Here is a 23,843-nt window from a genome sequence, read left to right as displayed (position 1 = left end):
GTAGGGGGTTTAGAAACGGAGCCTGGAATCGCACACACTCGTGCGTGTGCTCTTCCTTTTGGCATCCGTGATTGGCCTTTGAGTGCGTGTTTTTCTCAAAGACGGCACGTAATAGGCCAAAGGCGGATGCATTGCTCCGCCCATGGCCTATTGGTGTCTATTACGCGCACCAAAGGCCATGTGGTTTCAATTATCGTGCCCAGACACGGGCGTAACAATTGAAAACACATGTTCGCTGTGGCGCGTGCACCACTCGCGGGGCGTGTGTTTTTTTTCAATAGCGATTGCGAAAGATTGCTTTCAGTGCTGCTTGTTGCTTATTATTTCAGTCTTAAATGCCTACTTGCTCTAAACGTGCCATTTTTGTTTGAAACGTTTTATAAACAGATATTTGTGAAATATCAGTTTGCCTACCTGGCGTTGAAGGTTTTACAGTCCGAATAAACATATGTTTGTGTCACAGTTCCTTTTGTGCTTCTGTAAATTTTAAATTCTCTCCGTTTTGGTGGAGATGTGTCAGACAGGCGGACATTTCGTGGAGGATTGTTTTGTCTGGAGATTATCGTCAACAAGATACTTACCTGTGAGCATTTTTCAAATGCTGGAACATTTCGTTTTTGCTATCTGAGTGGAAATATTACAGCAACTGGGATCTCATCTGGGTCCTGCGGTGTGACCTTTAGTTTGCTGCCTGTCAACGGGCGGCACGTAAGCATTTGTCAGTTAGGAATGTCAGGTTACAGAGCTGCCAGGCTGTGCATTGTGGGGTCCTGGCTCCCTTCATATAGAAAGGCCCAGTAATCTAGAAGCAGATCATGTGAAGTGTCTGATTTATTTTACGTTGATAATTTCAAAATGCTTCAGGTATTGTGAAAGGTTTCGCAATATGGTTGTTCTCTCGGTCTCAAGAATTATCCCTTCAGTCATCACATTCAATTAACATCACCTTCCTTCTCCCATCCTCAGTTTTTTTTTGGGATCTTCCAGGTTTATATAGAGTAAACTCGAACCAAGGGCATTGGAGCGCTTTGCAGGAACATCCGATTTGATTACCCAGGGCCACATTATTATTTTTTGTTATTTGTTTTTCAGGGATGGGGAGATTAAGTGATTGCCCTGAATCACAAGATGGCAAGCCTGCGCCAGCTCCCTTACCCCCATTTTATGCTTCTCATGTTTAACCATGCAATGACGTCGATAAACTGTCATTTAAGTGCACAATTGTGAGTAGCTCCCAGAAGAGTTAAGCTAACTGTAACCATGTCAGCCATTTCCCACCATTGAAAATCACACGTGTACACTTGAGGTCTTCACTCCTGAGTTTGCTTACTGATCATGGCTTGTATCCAGGGCACATTGTTACCGAATACTATACTGAAAAGCCCCACATAGAGGTGATGTCACTGTTTCAGACGTCCAGCATTTACAATGCAATAGGTCTCGCATTATTAAAGTTTGAGCTATTGGTGTTGCATTATTTAGCAATGCCAATAGCTCAAACTTTAATAATGCGAAACCTATTGCATTGCAAATGCTTGTTTAACCTTGCCCCCCACCATTGGAATTAGCTCCCCTTTCACATTAGGGCATGCACCGAGTTTTCAGACTTCAAAAGACATCTGAAGACCTGGCTCTTTTAATGGCACACGGCTACCTGACTTGCTATCCAAGCGCCGAGATGCCCTTTTGAGGAGGTGCCATTGCGCTATATTAAGTTATCATAACATAATGTATATTTTTAATGTGCTATATCATTTCCATATATTTATCGCACAATAAAAATGATTTTGAAACCAGTGAAGGTTCATGCAGGTAAATGTTACTCCTGACAAAAGGAAGTAGAAGAAATAAATAGAAAAATTATATAGCTGTTAAGCAGCATGCCTACATGCTGAGACAACACTAATCATGCAAGGCTTGTGATGAGCAAGACCAGGATTCAGACCAATAAAAATCACCGTTCAGTAATCCACGCAGTAGGCCTGACAGACAGAGGACCCTTGGGTCTGGAAGAGACAGCAGTCAGACAGAGTTAGGGGGACGTTTGGCAGGGGCGTAGCTTCGGGTCGGGGGAGTGAGTTTGGGGTGTTACACCCCCTAATAAATGTAGTTCCTGATAAATAGTTGGGTACTGGTGCCATCAGTCGGGCATCGTGAGGTGTCTTAAGGATTTCCCCAGTAATGTTTACATACACACAGACAAAAACGCACCATACGCTCTCTCATTTGCTCTAAAATCCATTTAAAATGTTGGTTATTTTGCGAAATATTGTGTTTTCTCTCACTTAGTGCCCCTACCAATCTTCATTCCTCTCCCTTTCCATTGCGCCTTAGGCCCCTCTCATGCACCCTGCTGGTCGTAAAATCTATTCTAACAATATATGCCAGCGTGCATGTCGGGAAATCTGAAGCCACCCACGCCCCCCCAACTGTCTTAAGTCTTAATCAATCAATCAATCAATCAATCAATCATTTGTTAAGTGCACTACATACCCCTGAGGGTCTCAAGGCGCTGGGGAAGTGCGGGGGGGGGGGGGGGGGGAAGCTGCTACTGTTCGAAGAGCCAGGTCTTGAGAAGTCTTCTGAAGGTCAGAAGGTCTTTGGTCTGCCGTAGGCGGATGGGGAGGGTGTTCCATGTCTTGGCGGTGAGGTGGGAGAATGATCTGCCGCCGGCGGTCATTCTTCCGATGCGGGGGACGGTGGCGAGGGCGCGGTCTGCGGAGCGGAGCTGGCGGGTGGGGGTGTAGAGGCTGAGTCGGCTTAATGACTAAGCTTACGCCCCTGATTAGTTTGGCCAGAGGGCCGGTTTGTTATTGTTGCTTTGGAAGGATTAGTGTTGAAAACGTCTTCCTGTACCATGTGGGGCGTTTGGATGGAGTGCAGTGAAACCAGAGTAAGTGTGTGTGTTGTAAATTCCCCGATAATGAGCGCTTTTTACGACAGCCAGAACGGTCGAGTCAGCAATAAAAACCCCTTACAAATGGGCACAGGCCTGGTATATTTTAGTGAGAATTTAAACTTAATTAGTCAACTAATTGTGTGAAGATGTCCAGGCAGAAATGTTATCGGCTCCGTAAGTACCAGTCTGCTGCTGCTCTTGGAATAAATGATGTTGGTGGTGATTACCTGCAGAAGCAGGCATGCACGGCTCTGCTGAAACCATTATGCAAACATATGCCCTCAGAGAAGCGCAGCGCCTCCCATTCAAGCAAATAAAGTAAATGCGGCCCTGCATGGGGCTCCATCATTTTAATTATAGCCAGTGAAGTGTTATAGCTTTCCAGGGCAACACAAGAAGATGGAGGCGCTGTGAGCACGACGCCGGCGCGATGTTTGTTGGTACAGTACAAAGCGTGGGTGTACATGCTTAAAATTGAATCTATGCTCGAGGGCTGCAGGGCCGGCACTATGCGGGATCCTGCCAAGCACTAGTCCATGAAACCCATTTAGATAAACACTTGGGTGGCTGCCGGGCCGGCCTGATGCTGGTGAGCTGGAGCCTGCGGAAGGGACATTTCAGATCACCGAGTGCTTGAGTCGGTGTAGCTGGCTCGAGTTGTTTCTGTTCCTTTTCGCTGGCAGCGGCTGAAAGTGTTTAAGCTACTCCTTCCAAGCCAATTTCAAGCCACAGCTTCCAAATATATTTTCTTCAGCACCTACTGCTACCTCGTAACGCACATTTAATCATAATTCTGAAAAGTCACGGAACAATTGGGAGACAAGCATTGGCAAAGGCAATAGGTCTCACCTTTATAACGCGAGTGCTTTTCCAGAGTTTGTAAAGTATGTTTAAAATAGTCAAAGAAGAAAAACATTTTCAAGTAATGGAGGAAACGCAAACACACACATTATGGTGTCTCAGAACTGTACATTGAATTCAGTGTTTTCAATTATTATAGATGCCATGATTTTATTTTTAAAATATATTTCACTTAGCAAACTCTGAACTGAGCTTAAAAAGAATAAGGACATGTCAGGGTGTGAAGGGAAACACATGCCAAAGCCAAATGTTCTTTCCACTTCACTCCATATCTGCCAACTTACGAATGAATTTCACAGCGTGAGGAAGGGGCAGGTCCTTGGAGGGAGCCGGGCCTCTGGCAGAGAGCTACCCGAGAAGCACTCTCAAGAGATGGGCTTGAGTGATCTGGCAAAGTGTTCAGTCCTCATGTAAACTGGGGAAAAGCCTTGTCTGTATGCAGTACAGCAGACCTAGGCTGATCGGGTACCAGACGTGTTATCTGTTTCACTGGCAGCCACATGCCAGCACTTAGGGGTACAGACAGTGCTTAACACGAGCCAGTGGATGCAGGTGGGGACTTCTGGGGCTATTTAATTGGGGACTGAGACATATATTTAACCATCACATTGACTCAGTACAGGAAAGAGAAAAGCAGCAACGGGGAAAAGAAGAAATATACAGATGGAAAAACTGTGACTAAGGGCGGAAGCAAGGATGAAGAAGAACCTGCAAGAGTGACTTAAAGGGGCAGGGAGAGTAGGACTCTGACATTTGGCAGCTGCGCCGGAGGGCTTCTGAGTAACAATTGAGCCCCAGCACTCATTGTTTTATAAATGAATGCCTGGGTACAGATATTTTGCAAAACATCAGAAATGATAAAGGGAAGCATTAGTAGAACCTTGGTGACTTTGATGGGAATAATCACATTAGGGGAGCGCTGTCTGTGATGGGAAGAATCGCTTTCTATATCTCTTCACAGCTATCCTGATCAAACTACCTGGTACATGGTTCCAAGAACTGGATTATATGTTTGTCTTAATGATAATGGGCCCAAGCAGATGCAGAGCAGCGTTGCGCAAAACTGCGGCTTCCATCAAGTGAAGGTGGGATGGGGCTACCTGACTTAGAAGACTATTAATAAGCAGCGCAGCTGCGAAGGGTTACCAAATGGATAGTGGTCCCTCACACTGTGGAAACCAGGTATGCAATGGTTGGGACTGGAAAAAAGAATTCCTTACTCATCTACTAAGCCTAGCACTGCTTGATAAGACTTTGAATCAACCAATAGCGATGCTTGACTCTACTGGGGCAGATGCCTTAAGACATTGGAGGAGATGACAAAGTATGTCCCTCATCTTCTGATTTTAGCCGTCCCATTGAATGAGGTTTTTATGGGGAAACAGGATTTACAGTAATAGAAGGAGTCTTTGGGTGACTTATAAGGTACTTTGTGAAATTTGATGTAAAGACATATGGGCAAGATCTCTTAAAATATCCTGGTACGAGATACTTAAGTACTTAAGATATAGTATTCTACACAGAACATATTTACCACTAAGATGATTGGAGTAATCTATCCCAGTGTGAGTACAAACTGTCCCTAATGTGCTACTAAGTTAGAAGGCTGTACATACAGTGTAGAATATTGAAGGAAATCACTGCTGTACTGGAAATGGTTATGGTGACACAGAATATTGAAAAACAGGAAATCTGTGACTGCCTCCTTAGTAGAAATATGTAAAAGAGAGCTGAAAAATTGGGTAGAACTCAAAAACATGTTATTGAGTGTAGTACGAAATGGAATCCATGCAGGGAAGCTGTGTAGGCCTGAGAGAATATAATAAGAACATTGGCAAATAGAAGTAATTATAGCTGGCTCCCCTGAACTCCACACACACTAGACAATCTTATAAAATAAGAGCAAATAATGGCAGATATGTGGCCTGCACATGCTGGCATAGCTGATTGTGACAACTGTGGAAACGACTCAACAACAAGACAAATTGAGACATATAATAGCAAGGTAGGACTTCTCTACCTCATAACACACAAGGGCTTCACTTACAGGTCTTAAATCTGTCAGCATCACAAAAACGTCTTGGTGTGTCCTGCTTAAGAAAATAATTTGTACTTTTTACAACACGTGCAGCACACTCAAAGTAACTGATAACTTAGACAGACAATAGTCAACTAAACCAGGGTACCTCTGTTGAATTTTGTTCTTCATGGTTTGGTATGAATATGGTCTATCTGATAGAGACTTCTAGCCGCAGATTCCTTACCGTAGAATCATCACCAGGCATCAGAATGGATCCGGAAATGTTTTTGTAAGCAGTACCCCTGCAGGCCAGTAGGTGTCACATTTGGCTCCCCATGGCGTTGTCGGTGTCATCCATGCCAGAAGAGACCTGTGTGATGCCTATAAAGGCACCACCCCTGTGCGAGGATGTCAGTTCTTTTCTTTCTGCCTCAGTCAGTGCAGATCTGGAGAAGTGTTACACCCAGTCACTTTTTGACTGACCAATTTTCGACCCTTTCGTTGAAGAATTCTGCAACCCAAGGCCTTAAGGGAGCGATCCCTCAAAGCTCCTTGCCACTCAATGTGCGATACTGCGACGGTCTCGATCCCGATCGAGAGGAAGGTCCCCGGATCGGTCGCGGAGCCATTAATCGTTGTCGAAGTCGGCCCACTCCGGTAAGTCCCACAAAAAGAAGTTGACCTCGAAGCGGTCTTCGACTTCGCCCCGTCTGTCAAAGTCATCCGACGAGATGAGGGAGCTTCGACACTTGAGACCTGTCTCCGTGGTTGAGCCTGCGCCTTGGCCATCTCCGTGCCTCCCCAAATTTCCAGAAGTCAGAGCGACTCCTATCCAACTTTGCGGATTTCATGAGGCCATGCTCCTCATATTAGCCGTTGGGCCCCATGGATTCCAAAGGAGGCCTCTACTGGTCTTCTGCTGGCAAGTTCGCCCTCGAGCTGGTCGAGAAACCTCAGAATTCCCCAGCGCTGGTCCTACTGTCGATGCCTATGGTGGCACCACCCCGTTCTCACCGTACTTGCCTTGTGGGCTGTTACTTCCTCTCACTCTGGGATTCAGCTGCAAAGGGGCTGCCTACGGTCCTGGAAGAGGCCCGGGCTATATTCTTCCAAGCTATGGCTGATTGGAGTGATGCAGCTAAGTTCACAATCAGATGTGGGTTGGGAATGACCGACTCTCTAGGCAGAGCTTATTCTTAGTTGGTGGCTTCACGGCGCCACACCTGGCTGAGATCGACTGGGTTTTTTCAGGTAATGTCCAGGCATGGCTAATGGACATGCACTTTGATGGCTCCACTCTCTTTAGAGGCAAGGTGAACTCTGTGCTGGAGGGCTTCAAGGACAGCAGAGCTACGACCAAGTCCGTGGGACTTTCCATGGCCCCTTACCAGCCCAATTCCGCCTTTTGCTCCTTTTGTGGCCACAGAAGGAGTTTCCAACCATGTCCCTACCCGCCCAGCTACCAAGGCACGCAAGCTACCCAGCCCCTGTGTGGCTGAGGAAGCTGTACTGAGAGACTCTCTGGGTGGGGCAGCCAGAGGTCATGCCAGTCCACCACACCACACCACACCCCCTCACAGGAGCCACAGCTCCTAAGGCTCTTTAGTTTGCCCTCTGACCTTCATGGGCAACCAGTGGGAGACAGGATACACCATCACCTGCACCACTGAAGGTCCATAACTTCATACTGCTGGGTTCTCCAGATGCCCAAAAGGACTATTCCCTCCTCTTCGTGATCACCCCTCCACCCATGCTACCCACTTGTGACAGGCTGATCAAGGACCATCTCTCCTTACTCCGCCAGGAATTGGCAGCTCTCTTAGCCAAAGGAGCCATAGAGAAGGTGCCAACATCAAAGTGGGTCATGGTTGCCATTCCCACTACTTTCTGGTGCCCAAGGAGGACAGAGGCCTTAGTCCTATACTAGACCTGCGCTCTCTCAATTTCTTACTGAACAAGCATTTGGAATGCAATAGGTCTCGCATTTCCAAGAGTTGAAGCTATTAGCATTGTAAATGACAATGCCTTTTATTCATGTTTTAAAAACCACAATATAAATAAAAGGCATTGTCATTAACAAAACAAAAGCTCAAACTCACGTAAATGCGAGACCTATCCCGCCGCCGAAATATAAATCCCATAGGATATTATGGGATTTATATTTCAGGATATCCATCACCGTTGTGACGGAGTAACCCGTCCGCCGAAATCTAAATCAGGCCCTTAGTTCTCAGTCTCCATGGTTACTAAAGTAAATCTTAATCCAGACCGTGGAAGAGACCTATAACATGTTGCCTTGGAAAGTAATGATATTTTAATGGATGTTTTCATCCTCCGTGAAACTGTAAAGCTGAAGACCATGTTATTACTAAGTTGAAGCTAGTCATAGCAAATGGTGAAGAAACTCAGAACTGTGCTAAATATATAATTTTAGTCAGCAATGGTTTTAATATAAGGTCCAATCAACAAATGATAGAAAAACAATTATTTGAGGAGAAATAGCATGGTGGCTCCCGGAGGCAGACATAAAATGGAGCAAAAAAGCAGAAAGAGGGGGACAACTCACTACCCTTATGGCGGCCAGAGCTTTCCGCACATTAACTTGGCAAGACAGTTCAGATGCTCCAGTCAGAAAACAAATGTGGCAAAGGCAATAGAAATAGCCTCTTTTACGTTCTAGTTAATATGAAAGCATGGCATGCAGTAATATGTATGAGTCTCCGATGCAGGATAGAAAGTGACCATGTCCTACCAGTAGTCCATCTTCTTCCTAGCCTAAAGCACCCTGTCACTACCATCGAATACTTGATGGCTCCCAAAGAACAAAATGCTAAAATTAACTCAAAGGACTGTGAGGTGGCATCTGGAAAATTATGAAGTCATAGTGCAACACATAAACAGGCTTGTAGAACATCAGTTCAAGGAAATTCAAGAGTGGGAGAAACAAGGAGGCAGACATGTTGCTGAAGTGTTTGAAATATTGCTCGAACAATCTCTCTGTACTTGGGAATGACTAAAAATGCCTACATACCTCGATAACATCACAAGGGGAAAAAGAAGAGACTAGATGAAGGAGATAACTTGGAAATCCAAGCTAGAATATTAAGGCAATAAAACGAGAGAACTGTGGAGGCTGCAGGAAGGAAAACAAAGACTGAATTGATGTAAAAAAAGAAGCAGGATCTGGAGAATGTAAAAAAAGTACTAACGGATAAAAAAAGCACAAGATTTTTGGGAGCTGACATCCTGGGGTCTTGTTTGTCTTGAAAAAGAAGTTGTTATTAAGAAGTGGATGAGTTATTTTGGAACTGTATACAGGCAGGGCCGTTTCTAGGTGTTCTGCCGCCCTAGGCGAGAATTGAAAAATGTCGCCCCCTCCCTTTTACTACCATCACTCTATCCCCTTGTCGTCCAAGCAAGAAGAATTAATGCATTAGATATTTCCAACTCATATTTTTGACGCCCTCCCCCTTTTGTCTCCCTAGGCGGCCGCCTAGTCTTGCCTAATGGTAGAAACGGCCCTGTATACAGGAGCTACAAAGTTGAGTATGGCAAGTGCCTCAATAAGCAGAGACTCACCAATATGGAAGGGAGCGAAACTCCAGCAACTGACCAATTATTTCCAACACAGGTCTCAGGTGTGGAGAACTTAAGTCTTGTAAAATAGGGTTTACTATAGACAAAGTTTCTGCTGCAGAGTATCAGGAGAATTTTGTCGGCATGGGCGTGAGTCTCGGCCCTGTCAGGCATGTATGCATGCGTGATCCCTGGTCCTATGTAAAATGTGCAGTGCATTTTACAACCGTGGCTATGTTCCCACTTTTTGTAGACTGTCAGTTGTTGTTCCCATATAAGAGAAAGAAAGTCCCTTGGATCCTGCAAACGACTGCTCAATCACACTACTAGATGGGGTGAATGAAGTATATGAGAAGCTCCTGGCAAATCAGTTACAAAATTGGCCCAAAAGAAGGAGCATACTGTAGGAAACCCCAGCCAAGTTCAGAAAAAGCCTAACTATGATAAAACAGGCAATGAGGCTTTATCTAATTTGTATAAAAAATACTCAGTTTAAGAAAGCCACCCTTTATCTGACATTGGCGATCTCAAGACCGCTTACAACTCACTCGACCAGAACCTACCATGGATTACACTGAAGGAATTACAAAAACAAGTGGCCGTGCGGCCGCGAAAGTGATCGCGATCAAACATCAAAGCGGCCATGCGGCAGCGAAAGTGAAAGTAATAGCGTCAAGCGCGGCGCGCGCGCCCGCGCACATGCACTGTAGTTCTAGGCTGGCCTGGTAGCACTTTTTGGAGCCCTCTCAAAAAGTCTTGCCAGACCAGCGCATGCACTGGGTCAGGCGAGACCTAAAAAGGAAACATTTTAAATGCTCATGCTCTCTCAAGTTCTGGACTTTGTTTGCTCTGCTCTCTTTTGGCCTTACCAGTACCCCTTGGGTGTTCACTAAGGTGGTGGTGGTGGTGGTTGCAGCTCATCTGTGAAATTCTGGGGTGGCAGTTTTCCCCCATCTCGATGACTGGCTGTTTAGGGCGAGCTTGGTCCAGGCAGTTGTTTACCACCTCCAGACAATGGAGGACCTTCTGCACTCACTGAGTTTCACTATTAAGGTGCCGAAGTCACACCTGACATCCTCTCAGATGCTCCCTTTCATTGTAGCTGTTCTGGACACAGTGCAGTTTCAGGCTTATCCTCCTGAATGGCGTATCTAGGATATCCAGGCTATTATACCAATGTTTTAGCCGCTATCTGGATTTCAGTGCCTCCTGCATCCTGCTTGTGACACATGCCTGCTGGCATATGCGGCTCTGCAGTGGGACCAGAAGTTCCAGTGGGCACTGCATCAGAGGAATCTCTCCGACATGGTCCAGATCTTGGAGGGTTCTGGAAAAGCTCTGCAGTGGTGGTTAACAAACTGTAATTAAGTCAGCTGCAGACCCTCCTCCCTTACCCAACCAGATGTGACACAACTCTACACCTTAATTCGTGGAGATTGAGCAGTGACAGTTGACAGCTTTCGACCTTCTGCCTGAAGTCTGCAATGTTATCTTGGTAGCCAAGCTTCCCTCCACCAAGATGGCATATGTCTGCCATTGGAGCAAATTTTTGGAATGGTGTGCAGAGAAACATTTTGATCCCCTTTCTGCTCCCCTCTCACAGGTGCTCCTGTTGATTTTTTTCTCTTGCCAGCAGGGCTCTGCTGTGGGTACCTTAAAGGCTATCTATCAGCTATCTCCACATTTCCGCGGTTGCCAGATCAGCCATCCCTGTTCAGATTCCCTATTGTACTTAGGTTTTAGAAATGTCTCCAACACATTCCCTCCTTTACCCTTTATCAGGCCTCAATAAATTTAGTACTCACTTTTATTATGTGTGCTTATTTTGATCCACTACACAATTGTCCTATCGGCCTCCTTACCATCAAAACAGCCTTTCTGGTGGCCATAATGTCTGTCATGGTAGTGAGTGAGCTTCAGGTTTTGTCATCTAAGTCTCCGTACCTAACATCCTTCCGGACAAGCTGGTCCTTCGCACTAAAGCTTCCTTCCTTCCAAAAGTGGTCACTCCCTTTCATTAGGCTAATCCATCACCCTGCCTACCTTTTTCATTCCATCGCATCCCTCTAAGGAAGAAGAGTGACTCCACCAGCTGGACCCAAAAAGAGGATTGTCATTCTACCTTGACCACACAAAAGAGTTCTGGGTGGACAACCGACTCTTTGTGAGGTATGTCAGAGCGAAGAAAAAGAAGGGTGTGCAGAAATGGACCATCTCCTGATGGATCGTGCTCTGCATTAAAATCTGTTACGCATTGGCCAAAAAAGCAACCCCCAGAGGGTTTGCGTGCTCATTCCACTAAAGCAAATGCTGTGACCACCTCGTTTGTATGCAGAGTTCCGGTCCGGGATCGAGACCGTTGTGGTATTGTATGTTTAGTGGCAAGGAACTTGAGTGATCGCTCCCTCAAGACATTTGGGTGCACGTTCTGACATCGTGGTCGTGCTCAAGATACTAGAGGCAGACGAGGTGCCGGTCTATCACCGACATCTGTTGGTGACAGGTGCTGCAGGGCTTGAAACTAGCCTTCCTAGTGGACATCCCTGCCACATCATGAAGCAATGTCTTGAAAATCTTCGACAAAAGGGTCGAAAAAAAGGTCAGTCAAAAAGTGACTGAGGGGAGCTCTTCTACGGATTTGTGTGGACTGGCGTGGAAAAAAAAGAACTGACATCAGAGCGCTGGGGTGTCGTCTATAAGGCATCGCGCATGTCACTTCCGGCTCGGACGACGCCACATGGAGCCGAACAATGCTATCTAACAGCATGCAGGGGTACTGCTCACGATTAATTTTCTTGATCCAGTCTGACGCGTGGGGGTAATCCTAAGGTAAAGAGTCTGTGGCTAGATAGTCTCTACCAGATATGGCTTTACCAAAGGTAAGTAACTTGTTCATTTAAGGGAAGAGTATGTTTCTCTGATAAACATTACATAGTGTTTCTTGTGTGTTTTTTTGCTTCATCCTGGATCAAATTACTGACATCAGGCTGTGATTTGGCCCTTTAAGAGATTAACAAGAGGTACTGCTTAAATTGGTATTTGATGTACAAGATCTTTGTTATGTATGACTATTGTAAGAAAAACAGAATTGTTGTATAAAAATACATTCAAAGTGCTTCTCTTTGACTTGAAATCTGCCATAAGGATTTTCACCGAATGCCTTGCCTCAGTGGCATTCCTTCTAAGAAGAGGTGGCCATGTGCATTTGGGTCCTAAATCGGCACAGGAGGTGAGTTCATTCTTGCCTAGGATTCTCGGGAACACCCAGTACTCGCCCTAAGAACAGAAAAAAAGATTCTTCTGCCCCCTTAAAATGTCTTGTTTTTAGGGGCCTAGACATCTCTGAAGGCAAAGTCGGCCTCTCAAGGAATTTCATTTCAAGCCACTGTCTATTTCTATAAACCTTTGTAAGCATGAATCAATTACAGTCAGGGTCTTCAATACCCTCTTGGGTCTAGTGTCCTTATGTATCCCACTGATTCCATTTTGCTGGTTGCGCATGCATCCTGTTTAACAAGGACTATACTAGCAGTGGCACCAGTGTTCAGATTCATAGACGGTCCATGTGAATTTCACCCAGCACCTTAAGCAAGCCTTGCTTTGGTGAAGGATCCCAAGGACCTAGCAGCTGGGTTTACATTACAACATTAGCTTTATAGCTTTCTCATCATAATAGAGGCTTCAGTGTATGCATGGGGGTGACTCCAGAAAGATTTCTCAAAAAAGCCCTTTGGTCTGAGGGGGACAGAGAATTTCACATCAGTGTTCTTGAACTGCGAGAGACCCAACTAGATCTGCAAACATTGTTGTCAATATTAAGAAATCAGGCAGTGCTCGTGAAGATAGACAACACATCTTATACCATGTCAGAGAGCGTTCAACGACTTTGGGACTGAGTGATATTAAAGAACTTGTGCATTTCTGCAGAACATCTTTCAGGCATCGATAACAATTAAGCAGATACCTTAAGCAAGTTCCTTTCAGGCCGCCACAAATGGAAGCTCCATCAAGACAAACTGCAGCTGAACTTCAAGTGCTGTGGTTGCCTCCAGCTGGATATTTTTGCCACCCTGCTGGACAAGGAATGCTGGTTCTTTGCCAGCAGACACTGGCTAACTGGTGGGAGGTATTCCAATACTGTGTTTTAAATATTTTCCTGCCATAATATCGTGTTTAGTACATCGACTACCACAACTCCACATTTATGTCTCGACGGAAATCGACATTCGCATACGTTGACCATATGCATATCGTCCGGGACATCGATGTGGAGCTAAATATAATAAATCTTTACTTATCTATATGTATTTACCTTCACAATATAGTGGTAGTGGATATTGTGGAATACTATTATGGCACCGGGTCAGTGCCTATATTTAGCCTCCCCTACATTTCTCCTTGGTCCCCAGAATCCCCAGGAAAGCCAAGAGGGATCTGTGTGCTGAAACCATAATCTTTATCCACCACCTGCAACTCCCTTGTCACCATCCAGTCACCTTGAAGATGCAGCCGGCGCTATTGAGCAAACACACTTTAGTGTTACGCCACCCGAGGTCTTCATCTCTCATTGCTTGTACCTGGCCACATAGAATTTGTTGATTTAGATATCTGGAGACAGATCCTGGCAGTGGCTTGCACTTCTTCAGTGCTACAATTAAATTATTTTGCCTTTGGTGTACAGGGAAAGGCTTGCACCTAATATTATCAAATCCCCATAAAGACTTACCCTGTCAGTTACACATAGCCACAGAGGCTTTCAAGTATACATTGATTAGAGTACAGTTTAGACCCATCAAGGCGGCCTTCCCAGTCACGTAGTCATTTGCACAGAGAATTGTCAAGTAATTGATAAGAAGTCTCTTCAGGACATTTCCACCAATGTCCTCCTCCTGTGCAATGGAAGTGAATACTGTGCTGAGCTAATTTATTGCAGATACAGTAGTCAGACTTGATGCCCATCTCATGGATGAAAACTCTCTACCTAATCCTGACATCAGCAAGGAAGATGGGGGAAACTGAATCATTTACAATCAAAGAACTATTCTTCCTAGTGGGGCGTGGCCAGCTGAGCTGCAAAATGGCCACTCGCTGAGAGGGCTACGCCAGCCGCAGAACAATCTTGCATAATCCTCTGTACCCGAAAGCTAGCAGAATTCATCTTACAGTGCTAAGGCAGTATGGTGTGCTCAGGAGTCTGCTGGGGCGCGGTGTTCCCTGAAAAATCCGGCTAAACAACACTTGCAGGCTCCGTGAGGAAGAGAAGCGCGAGGACCGACTGTGAGGTCGTGGGGCCCGGAGCATATCAGCGCCGCGCCTGACGCAGCAGTGAGGCGGGGACATCCTGGCGGCGGGGTGAACCCGTGAACATACTGACACGAATCTTGCTCTGTTGGCGGAGCTGCAGCGGAGACTGAGAAGCGGACTGGAACGGCATCGGAGTGCCTTGCGGCCGTTGGGCAGCCATGCGGTGAGAGAGGCGAGGCCGAGCCTGTGCGAAGCGGATCGTACGGGCCCTCATGTCCCAGGACCTACCTGCGGCGCTGAGAATGCCCGAATTGAAGGTGAGCCACTGCAATGTTCCAGGCCTGGGGTCAGCGACGGGACACGCTGTGGGGGCCAGGACGGCTGCGGGCCTGCATACAGGACCTGGCCAGAACCTGGCCGCTTGGTGATGTGACAGGCCTGGGCACACCACTGGGCCGTGCTGAGACGCCGTAGGGCCGGTGGGTATTTGCCTACAAAATTGAACAAATGTGACAGGCGCACCTGAATGGCATAGAGGTGTGTGCCACCGCCACTACTGAAGATTGGGAGGCCTTGTTGTTATCCTTTGTGCCTGAGCCCTAGTGGTGAGAGTCATACGGCTCTCAGAGGAGACACCGGGGCAAGCACCCTCACTGGTGTGCGCAGATCGATTACCTCTGGCGAGGTTCCTCTAAGCTGTTGGGAAAGAGGTCGGTGACCTACAGACCAGAGGGCCCCAACAAATCCAGGTACCTACAGGCCAATAGTAGCCTCATTTAGAAAATTGATAAATCAACGCATTAAACCAATCTCCCACTAACTGTACTGCACACGCACCATCGCCCCTATAGCTGCACTGTACCCTGTGAATACCATGCATGTTGTGAAAGGGCTTGAGACCCAGTGGTGCTGACGATCTACAGGTCTTGAGGCTGATGTGTCTTGTTGGAGCTCGTGCGCTTCACTCATGGAGGAGAGGCCTGAGCCGCGCACGGCAGTACGATACTCAGCATCAAGAGTGGGCCGACACCCTTCGGACTCGGGGACGGCCACACACATCACTTGATCAAATCTGCCAAACCACAGTAACCATGGGGGATCATGAGGCCAATCACTCGAAGCTCCCCTTTGAGAGTAAAAGGCTCACCAGATAGACAGATTACGAGGCGGACACAGATTTTGAACAGGGCACATGGGATGGCGCGGAGGGTGGCACTGACGATCGCCGCACGTTGCTGCTGGACATGAAATCAAGTTTAAAAACCATTGATAACAAATTAGATATACTCACCTCCCAGCTGGATCAAGTCAAAAACAACTTGATACCCACGTGACCCGATTGGACCAACTGGACAACCGCTACGCCGAAGTGCACGAGTTCCAACTGGAGACCAAGGAATAACTACTTCAAATGGACAAACTACTTACTGTAATCAGGGCCAAAAACGAAGACTTGGAGGCCCGATCCCGAAGAAACAACCTCCGTATAACAGGTATACCAGAGACAACGGCCATATCCAAGATGGAAACCTTTGTGGAAGAACTATTGCGTGAGCTGTTCGGCCCAGGTCTCTCAACGATGTTCATAGTAGAGAGGGCTCACTGCGTCCCAGACCCCTGGTGAGGGCCACACCTAGACCAATCACAGTGAGACTGTTGAATTATCGCGACAGGGATACCATACTGCGCCAAGCCAGAGAGAAGGGCAGCATTCAGCACAAAGGAAACTACATCTCCCTATATCCGGATTTAACCTCGCGGTCCAGGCGGCAAGACGCGAATTTGAGATGATCAAACGTATTTTACGGCAAGCTGAAATACCCTTTGCTCTACTGTTCCCGGCCAAACTGAAGGTAACCCATGAGGGAGCAATGCATCATTTCACGGATGCCAATTCAGCCATGAAATTCGCCGAACATGTAGCAGGCTGGTGGCGCGTGGCTGCTGCGTCTGCTGGTGATCCCTCTGCTGGTGGCATAAATGACAATGAATGAACTGAAGTGCGCAGAGCTGCCAGGTACTATGTATACAAACACGTGACCATGATATGGGGGGGGGGGGGGGAATTCCGGGCATTGTTCACCTACAACAGGTGATGTGCTCTGGGGGGGGCGGTTACGGATTGGGCCTGGTCCTGTTATATTGTCACTAAGCTCTCCTATACACGTGTGGCCACCCTGTCACCAGGCAGGGTTGTACGCCAGTGTAGTCATGCCCCCAGGGAAATCTCCCACTTGTTAGTCCCAGACATGCTACTGGGACTAATTTTGTGTTGGTTTAAGCGGGAGGGATTATCTGCACAACCTGTTTGGGGGGTTGGTGTGGGAGGGCAGGGATAGTTCTGTTAGTTAACCAGGTCAGTACATTACTCTATAAGCGGAGCACAAGAAACATAGAGACCGCACAGACCCGACACCATGAGATGCAACCAACACCACCACTAGAACCGCAGCAGAAACATCAAGACAATCACTTAGATATCAAAGACACACTGCAACATGACCTCATCCCATCAAGGCATTAATCTACTTGCCAAGTCATGACAACCTATAACCTACTTACCTGGAATATAAGAGGGCTGAATAACCACCGTAAGACTAGACTCATACACGCCTATCTGGCCAGACACAATATCGATATAGGCTTCCTTCAGGAAACACACCTAAATAGCACTTCACACGCTGGGTTAAGTGGCAAACGTTGGGGCACTATATACTCCTCCATATATTCCAATTTTGCTCGGGGAGTAGCTATACTGGTAAAACAGGGGATAGCCTGGACAACTACGACAACACTTATTGATTCGGAGGGAAGGTATGTGATATTGGGTGGTAAACTAGGTACAGCAGACATTACTCTAGCGGCGGTATTCTGTCCCAATGTGGACACGCCTGACTTTTTCCGCACGGTTTGGGCCAAAATCAACATTATAGGACATGACACGGTTATATGGGGCGGCGACTTTAATGCCTGGATGGACGATACGCTAGATAGGAAAGGAGGAGCTCGAAGACTACACCCTAGATCGTAGCTGTTAGACCTGTCAGCCCTTTGGGTGGTCCCTCCTCATCATTATTTATTTTGTCCCACTTTTGCCTCAAACCCTGTTAGAATTTTTCCTTTTTGGGAACCACCAGACTTTTTAGTGTTGATGCAGGGTCAGGGAGCCATTTTCCCTACCCCTGGAACTTCTGTCTGAGGGCCTGAGACACAAAATGGTGGCCACCCATTGTCACCTGTGACATCACTGGAACCTACTAGTACCTTCCAGAACATTCTAGAACCCTGGGACAGAGGGAGGCAGTTTAGAATGTTGGGAAGCCATCTCAAGTTGGCAGTTGGCATCTGACTAGAGAGGAGAGAGGACAGAGATTCAGAAGGAGGAAGGAGTGAGGCAGCAGGGGTGGAAACCAGTGCTTGGAGTGGGGTCCAGAAACCCACCCTTGATGCTAGTCCCTACTGACCAAGCCCAGCCTAGTGCCCTGTGTGGGATAAAGACCAGAAAATCATCTTAAGGACCTGAACAGCCGGAACGGGCCTTAAAGGAGAAGAACAGCAAGTTCCTGACCTGTTTGGTGGAATCCTCCTGGAGACCCGACGTCGAGAAACCTGGAGCCCGAGGTGGAGAAGCGGCGCTGACAGAAGGCAGACGTCGTACCCGGAGCCGCTAGTGGTCGAGTGAGGGCGCCGACGGAGGTCGTGGAGAGACACCGGAGGTCGAGTAGAAGTCACCTGAGGTCGAGGTGAGGCGTCGACGGGGGAGTGAAGTCCGCCCTTCGGAGTCGCCGGAAACCAAGGTGAAGCGCGCAGGAGGTCGGGAGTGGAGGTCGCACTCCGGAGTCGCCTGAGGTCGAGGTGAAGCGCGCAGGAGGTCGGGAGTGGAGATCGCACTCCGGAGGCGCCGGAACCCGAGGTGGAGCCGACGGAGGTCGGGAGTGGAGGTCGCACTCCGGAGACACCCGGAAGCGGGGAGACCGTGACCCTGTGACGCCGGAACACGACATCGAGCCAAGGCCGCCCAGCGACATCGATCCGGAGCCGCCTCACGGCACCGACCCGGCGTCAAGTAAAGCAGATCGACGCGACATCGAGCCGAGGCCGCCCAGCGACATCGAACCGGAACCGCCAGACGGCATCGACACGGCGTCAAGTGGAACAGATCGACGCGACATCGAACCGGAGCCGTCCAGCGACGTCGACCTGGCGCCGAGCGGAGCCGATCATCGTGAAAAGGGCAGTAAGTGGTAGAAAGGGCATCCGAGGCCCTGTGGAGCCCTAAAAGACCATTCTAGGGGCTAGAGGGGTGTTAGAACCAGCCTGGGAGTGCCAGGGGTGAACTGAGACTGGTGTAGTGACCTCTGTGAGGCGTTGTGTATTGTGGGGGAGCCAGATCCATAGGTTACCCTTATTCTACCTCAGTTCAGGCCAGCCTTGACCAATCTAGGTGGGACACCCCCCATGTCATCCAAATGACCACAAGCTGTACTTGGGCATAGTAAAACCAGACTACCTCATAAATGTGATCTGATTTGCAAATGTTATTGATTGCTTAGATTATTTATTGAAGGCGTTTTATTTATGGTCTGACTGTATTTATTCCTGCATAGTATTTATTGTCTGACAGTATTTAATTGCCCTCTGTATTTATTGCACCTATATTTATTCCGTGTTTATTTATGACCTGATCCTATTTATTGAAACCGCACTGTGGTATTATTTATTTGACCTGCTCTTTTGAGGAAAATCTTATTGTATTGTATTGTATTTATTTTCATGAAACCTGCAACTAAAAGAAAAAGATAAAGACAAGCTACTTTCTTTCATAATTTTTACGGTGTAGTGTCGTTTTTGGAACGGATGAACGCATGGTTATTGTGAGGGTGTGACGCACGCTTAGCACGGTGCCTGACACCCGACCGCTCGAGCCAAGCTACCCTTGTGCTGGGAACCTGGTGACTGCTAACCCGGTTGCCCGGTTTCCAACATAAAATTGGTGTTCAGCGGTGGGATAGAGCTGTGCTTGCGTCCACTCGACAATAACTGTGGGTAGTCCATAGGCCTACACCGGGAGTTTTCTCAAAGCGGACTTCCTAATTCTGAGTTTTGTTTTTTCCAAATTTACTCTGGTGGTGGGAGGAGGTATTATAAAAGGTACCGCCCTGCATAGCTTCTGTAAACACCTGTCTTCTAATCTGAGTGGGCAAAATGGAGTTTGTGTTGGAAGATGTGGAAACTTACACTGTGGCCCAACTCAGAGAGTTTTGTCAGAGAGAGGGGGTGTTTTGTCCCCAAGGTGCAAAGAAGGGTGAACTCCAGACCAGCTTGAGGGCTTGGGGGGAGGCACGGCAAGAAAGTAAGGCTGAGCAGGAGGACAGGGATGGAGAGCCTGACAGCGAGGGGGCTGGGTTGTACCAACCTGAGGTGGGGAACCTGTTAGCGGGGCCCAAAACCCTTTCCAGGAAGGGCAGCACTGTCTCTAGCGGTGGCTTATCGGAAGCGGAGTTAATTGACCGGAGGGAGAAAAGACAGCTCACATGGAAGTTGGCGGAGCTGGAGAAAGAAAAGGAGGAACGGAGGATGGCTCACGAGTTGAGGCTCAAGGAGATGGATCTCCAGATCCTACAAGTCGGGGCACACACTATTCCTAATGGTGGCAGCCAAGATAGAGAAATCACCAGGGAACCCAAACCCTATCTGCCAAAAGACATAGTAGCTAGCTATAGTGCAGGGGATGATATTGCCAAGTGGCTAGCGGCCTATGAGGTCTCTTTAAGGGCCCATGGGGTTCCAGAGAAATATTGGGGAGGGGGATTGTACAAATACATGCCTCCAGCTGGTAGGGATGCATTATTGGCCCTAGAGCAGGATGAGCAGACCCACTACCCCACCATGAAAGTGGCGCTCGTAAGAAAGTTTGGACTAACACCCGAGAAATACAGACAGAAGTTCCGGGGTAGCCACAAACTGGGCACACAGAATTGGGTGGATTTCCTGGACTATGCGAAGAAGGCATTAGAGGGTTGGATTCAGGGCAGTGAGGTGAGGGACTACGAGGGGTTGTTTGATTTAATGTTGAAGGAACACCTGCTCGAAAAATGTTTCCCCGAACTGCGTCAACACCTGGTGGATAGCAAGCTGACCAATCCCCGGAAGCTTGCTGAGGAGGCGGACATTTGGGCTAGTACCCGGGTGTCCACAAGGGGGACTGGAGGGGATACTCAAAAGGCCAGACAGGGCGCCCCCCAGAAGAAAGAGGGAAGGGAAAAGAAAAAGGAGTTCTCTAAAGGCCCCCAAAATAGTTTCCCAGGGAAGGGAACAGGATTCACCCCTAGGGCTAGCCCACCCAGAAACCCTAATCCTGTCCAGAGTCAGCAGCCAAGGGTTGTCCATTGCTTCGAGTGCGGTGGCGTTGGACACTATAAGGGAGATGCGAAGTGCCCGAAAAGACCACCCCCTCCCATTGGAGGAAAGGCCCCCGGAGTAGTTAGTGCAGTGCTCGGGGAGGAGATGCCCTTAACTAAGGGAAGGGAGTGGGCGGGTGTCACTTTAGTGTCCCTGGGAGAACGGGAGATGGTTCCTAAGATCCAGGTGCCCACAAATACCGTAAAGTATGGGCAGTGGGTCACCATCAACGGCCAAAGAGGGGAGGCTCTGAGAGACACAGGAGCCAGTATGACTATGGTACGTAGCCAACTGGTGTCTCCAGAGCAGGTAATTCCCGATGTACTCCACCCAGCCGCGATGGCTGACGGCAGAACAGGCCACTATCCGGTGGCCGAGGTCCCCTTTGAATGGGAGGGGGTTGCAGGTTCACTTCGAGTTGCCGTAAGCCCTGCCGTGCCAGTCGATTGTCTGCTGGGGAATGACATGGAGCACAATGCTTGGAAGGAGGTGGAATACCGGACTCATGCTGAGATGCTGGGTACACCTGACTGGGCCTGTGTGAGCACAGGGTCTGCGACTACCCGGAGAGGGAGTTCGTTTCGGCTGGAGCCTGGAACAAAGGCCCAGCCAGCTGCCGACCAAGGGAAGAACCGAGGACAGGAGGAGCCTGCCTCGGCATCCGCGCCCCGTGTGACGGATAGGCCACCGGAGGTGGTGGACCAGGAGTCCGCGGTGGGGGATGTTACCAAACTGGAGGACCTACCCATCCCGGCCGAGTGGCACGTGGAGGGAGGGCCGACCAGGGAGGAATTCTGCAAGGGCCAGAAGGAGTGTCCTACCCTTGAGGGGCTGAGGCGACAGGCCGAAGCCCAGGCAGCAGGGAACATTGAGGGGAACTACAACGTTTACTGGGAGGATGGCCTCCTCTACAGTGAACCCAAGGCACCCCTACATGGATCGTCACGAGCCTTAGTAGTCCCTCAACGTTATCGAGCCTTCCTACTGGAGTTGGCTCACGAGATCCCCTTGGCAGGACACCTGGGGCAAGATAAGACCTTCGTCCGTCTTGTCCCACACTTTTATTGGCCTCAAATGAAAGTGTCGTCCGACACCTACTGCCGGACATGTGTGTCTTGCCAAGCCAGTGGTAAAACAGGGGTGAAGCTGAAAGCTCCCCTGGAACCACTTCCTGTCGTTAGCACCCCCTTTGAAAGGGTGGGCATCGACATTGTGGGTCCGTTAGATCCACCTACTACAGCTGGTCACAGGTTTATCCTGGTTCTGGTGGATCATGCCACACGGTACCCAGAGGCCATACCTCTGAGGACCATTACTGCACCTGTTGTGGCTAGGGCCCTGATGGGAATCTTTACCCGAGTGGGTTTTCCCAAGGAAGTTGTGTCCGACAGGGGGACCAACTTCATGTCAGCGTACATGCGGGCGATGTGGAAGGAGTGTGGAGTGACATACCAGTTCACCACTCCTTACCACCCCCAGACCAATGGTCTGGTGGAGAGGTTCAACAAAACCTTGAAAGGCATGATCAGAAGTCTGCCTGAAAGCCTGCGGAGGAAATGGGACGTCCTCCTACCCTGTCTATTGTTTTCCTACAGGGAAGTGCCACAGAAGGGAGTGGGCTTCAGCCCCTTCGAGCTTTTGTATGGGCACCCTGTGCGTGGACCTCTCAGCCTGGTGAGAGACGGATGGGAAAGAACTCCCAGAAAGCTTCCCCAGGACGTGGTGAGCTACATGCTGGCCTTCCGGAGCCAAATGGCTAAGTTGTGGAAGCAAGCTTCTGACAACTTGGAAGCCAGCCAAGCAGTAATGAAGGCGTGGTATGACCACAACGCTCACCCGGTGGAATTGGAGCCTGGCCAGAAGGTGTGGGTGATCGAACCAGGAGAGCTAAGCGCCCTCCAGGATCGCTGGTCAGGACCCTTTGAGGTATTGGAGAAGAAGGGTAAGGCTACCTACTTGGTGGATCTTAAGACCCCTCGCCAGCCCCTACGGGTGCTGCATGCCAACTGCCTCAAACCCCACCACGAGAGGTCCGAAGTCATATTGATGATGGTGACTGACGGAGCAGAGGACGTGGAAAGCGAGCCTCTCCCCGACTTATTTGCGTCTCAAGAGAAGGATGGGTCGGTGGAGGGAGTGATTCTCTCCCCATCTCTAACTCCTGAACAGCAGGAGGACTGCCGCCAGGTCCTGGGACAGTACTCTTCGTTGTTCTCCCTTGTTCCGGGTAGGACTCACCTGTGCGTCCATGATGTGGACACAGGAGACAGCCCACCTGTGAAGTCCAAGATCTACCGGATGTCAGACAAGGTGAAGGCCAGCATTCACAGTGAAGTCACTAAGATGCTGGAGCTAGGAGTGATCGAACCTTCCAGCAGCCCCTGGTCCAGTCCGGTGGTGTTAGTACCAAAAGCTGCACCACCGGGTGCCCAACCGGAACTGAGGTTCTGTGTGGACTACCGGGGACTGAACTCAGTAACCAAGACTGATGCTCATCCGATCCCGAGGGCGGATGAATTGATTGACCGGCTGGGAGCTGCCCAATATCTAAGTACCTTTGACCTTACTTCGGGGTACTGGCAGATCTCTCTGACTGATGGAGCAAGGGAAAGGTCAGCCTTCTCCACGCCCAATGGCCACTACCAGTTCTGTGTGATGCCCTTTGGGCTCAAGAACGCACCTGCCACGTTTCAGCGTCTGGTGAACCAGATCCTCACTGGAATGGAGAGTTTCTCTGCTGCTTATCTGGATGACATAGCCGTCTTCAGTAACAGCTGGGAGGATCACTTGCGTCACCTGCAAGTGGTTCTCCAGGCCCTGAGACAAGCTGGGTTGACGATC

At 48.7% G+C, this 23,843-nt stretch overlaps 1 protein-coding gene across 1 annotated transcript in view; it reads left to right on the top strand.

The window, feature by feature from the left end:
• The window catches only part of PITPNC1 (phosphatidylinositol transfer protein cytoplasmic 1), a 1,057,002-nt gene that overhangs the window by 977,002 nt on the left and 56,157 nt on the right, over window positions 1-23,843 (top strand). The window lies entirely within an intron of this gene.

Source organism: Triturus cristatus, chromosome 7, assembly GCF_964204655.1.
Source record: "Triturus cristatus chromosome 7, aTriCri1.1, whole genome shotgun sequence".
NCBI classification, from domain to species: domain Eukaryota; kingdom Metazoa; phylum Chordata; class Amphibia; order Caudata; family Salamandridae; genus Triturus; species Triturus cristatus.
Note: the sequence above shows the minus strand (reverse complement) of the source record. Positions and strands in the feature narration are given on the sequence as shown.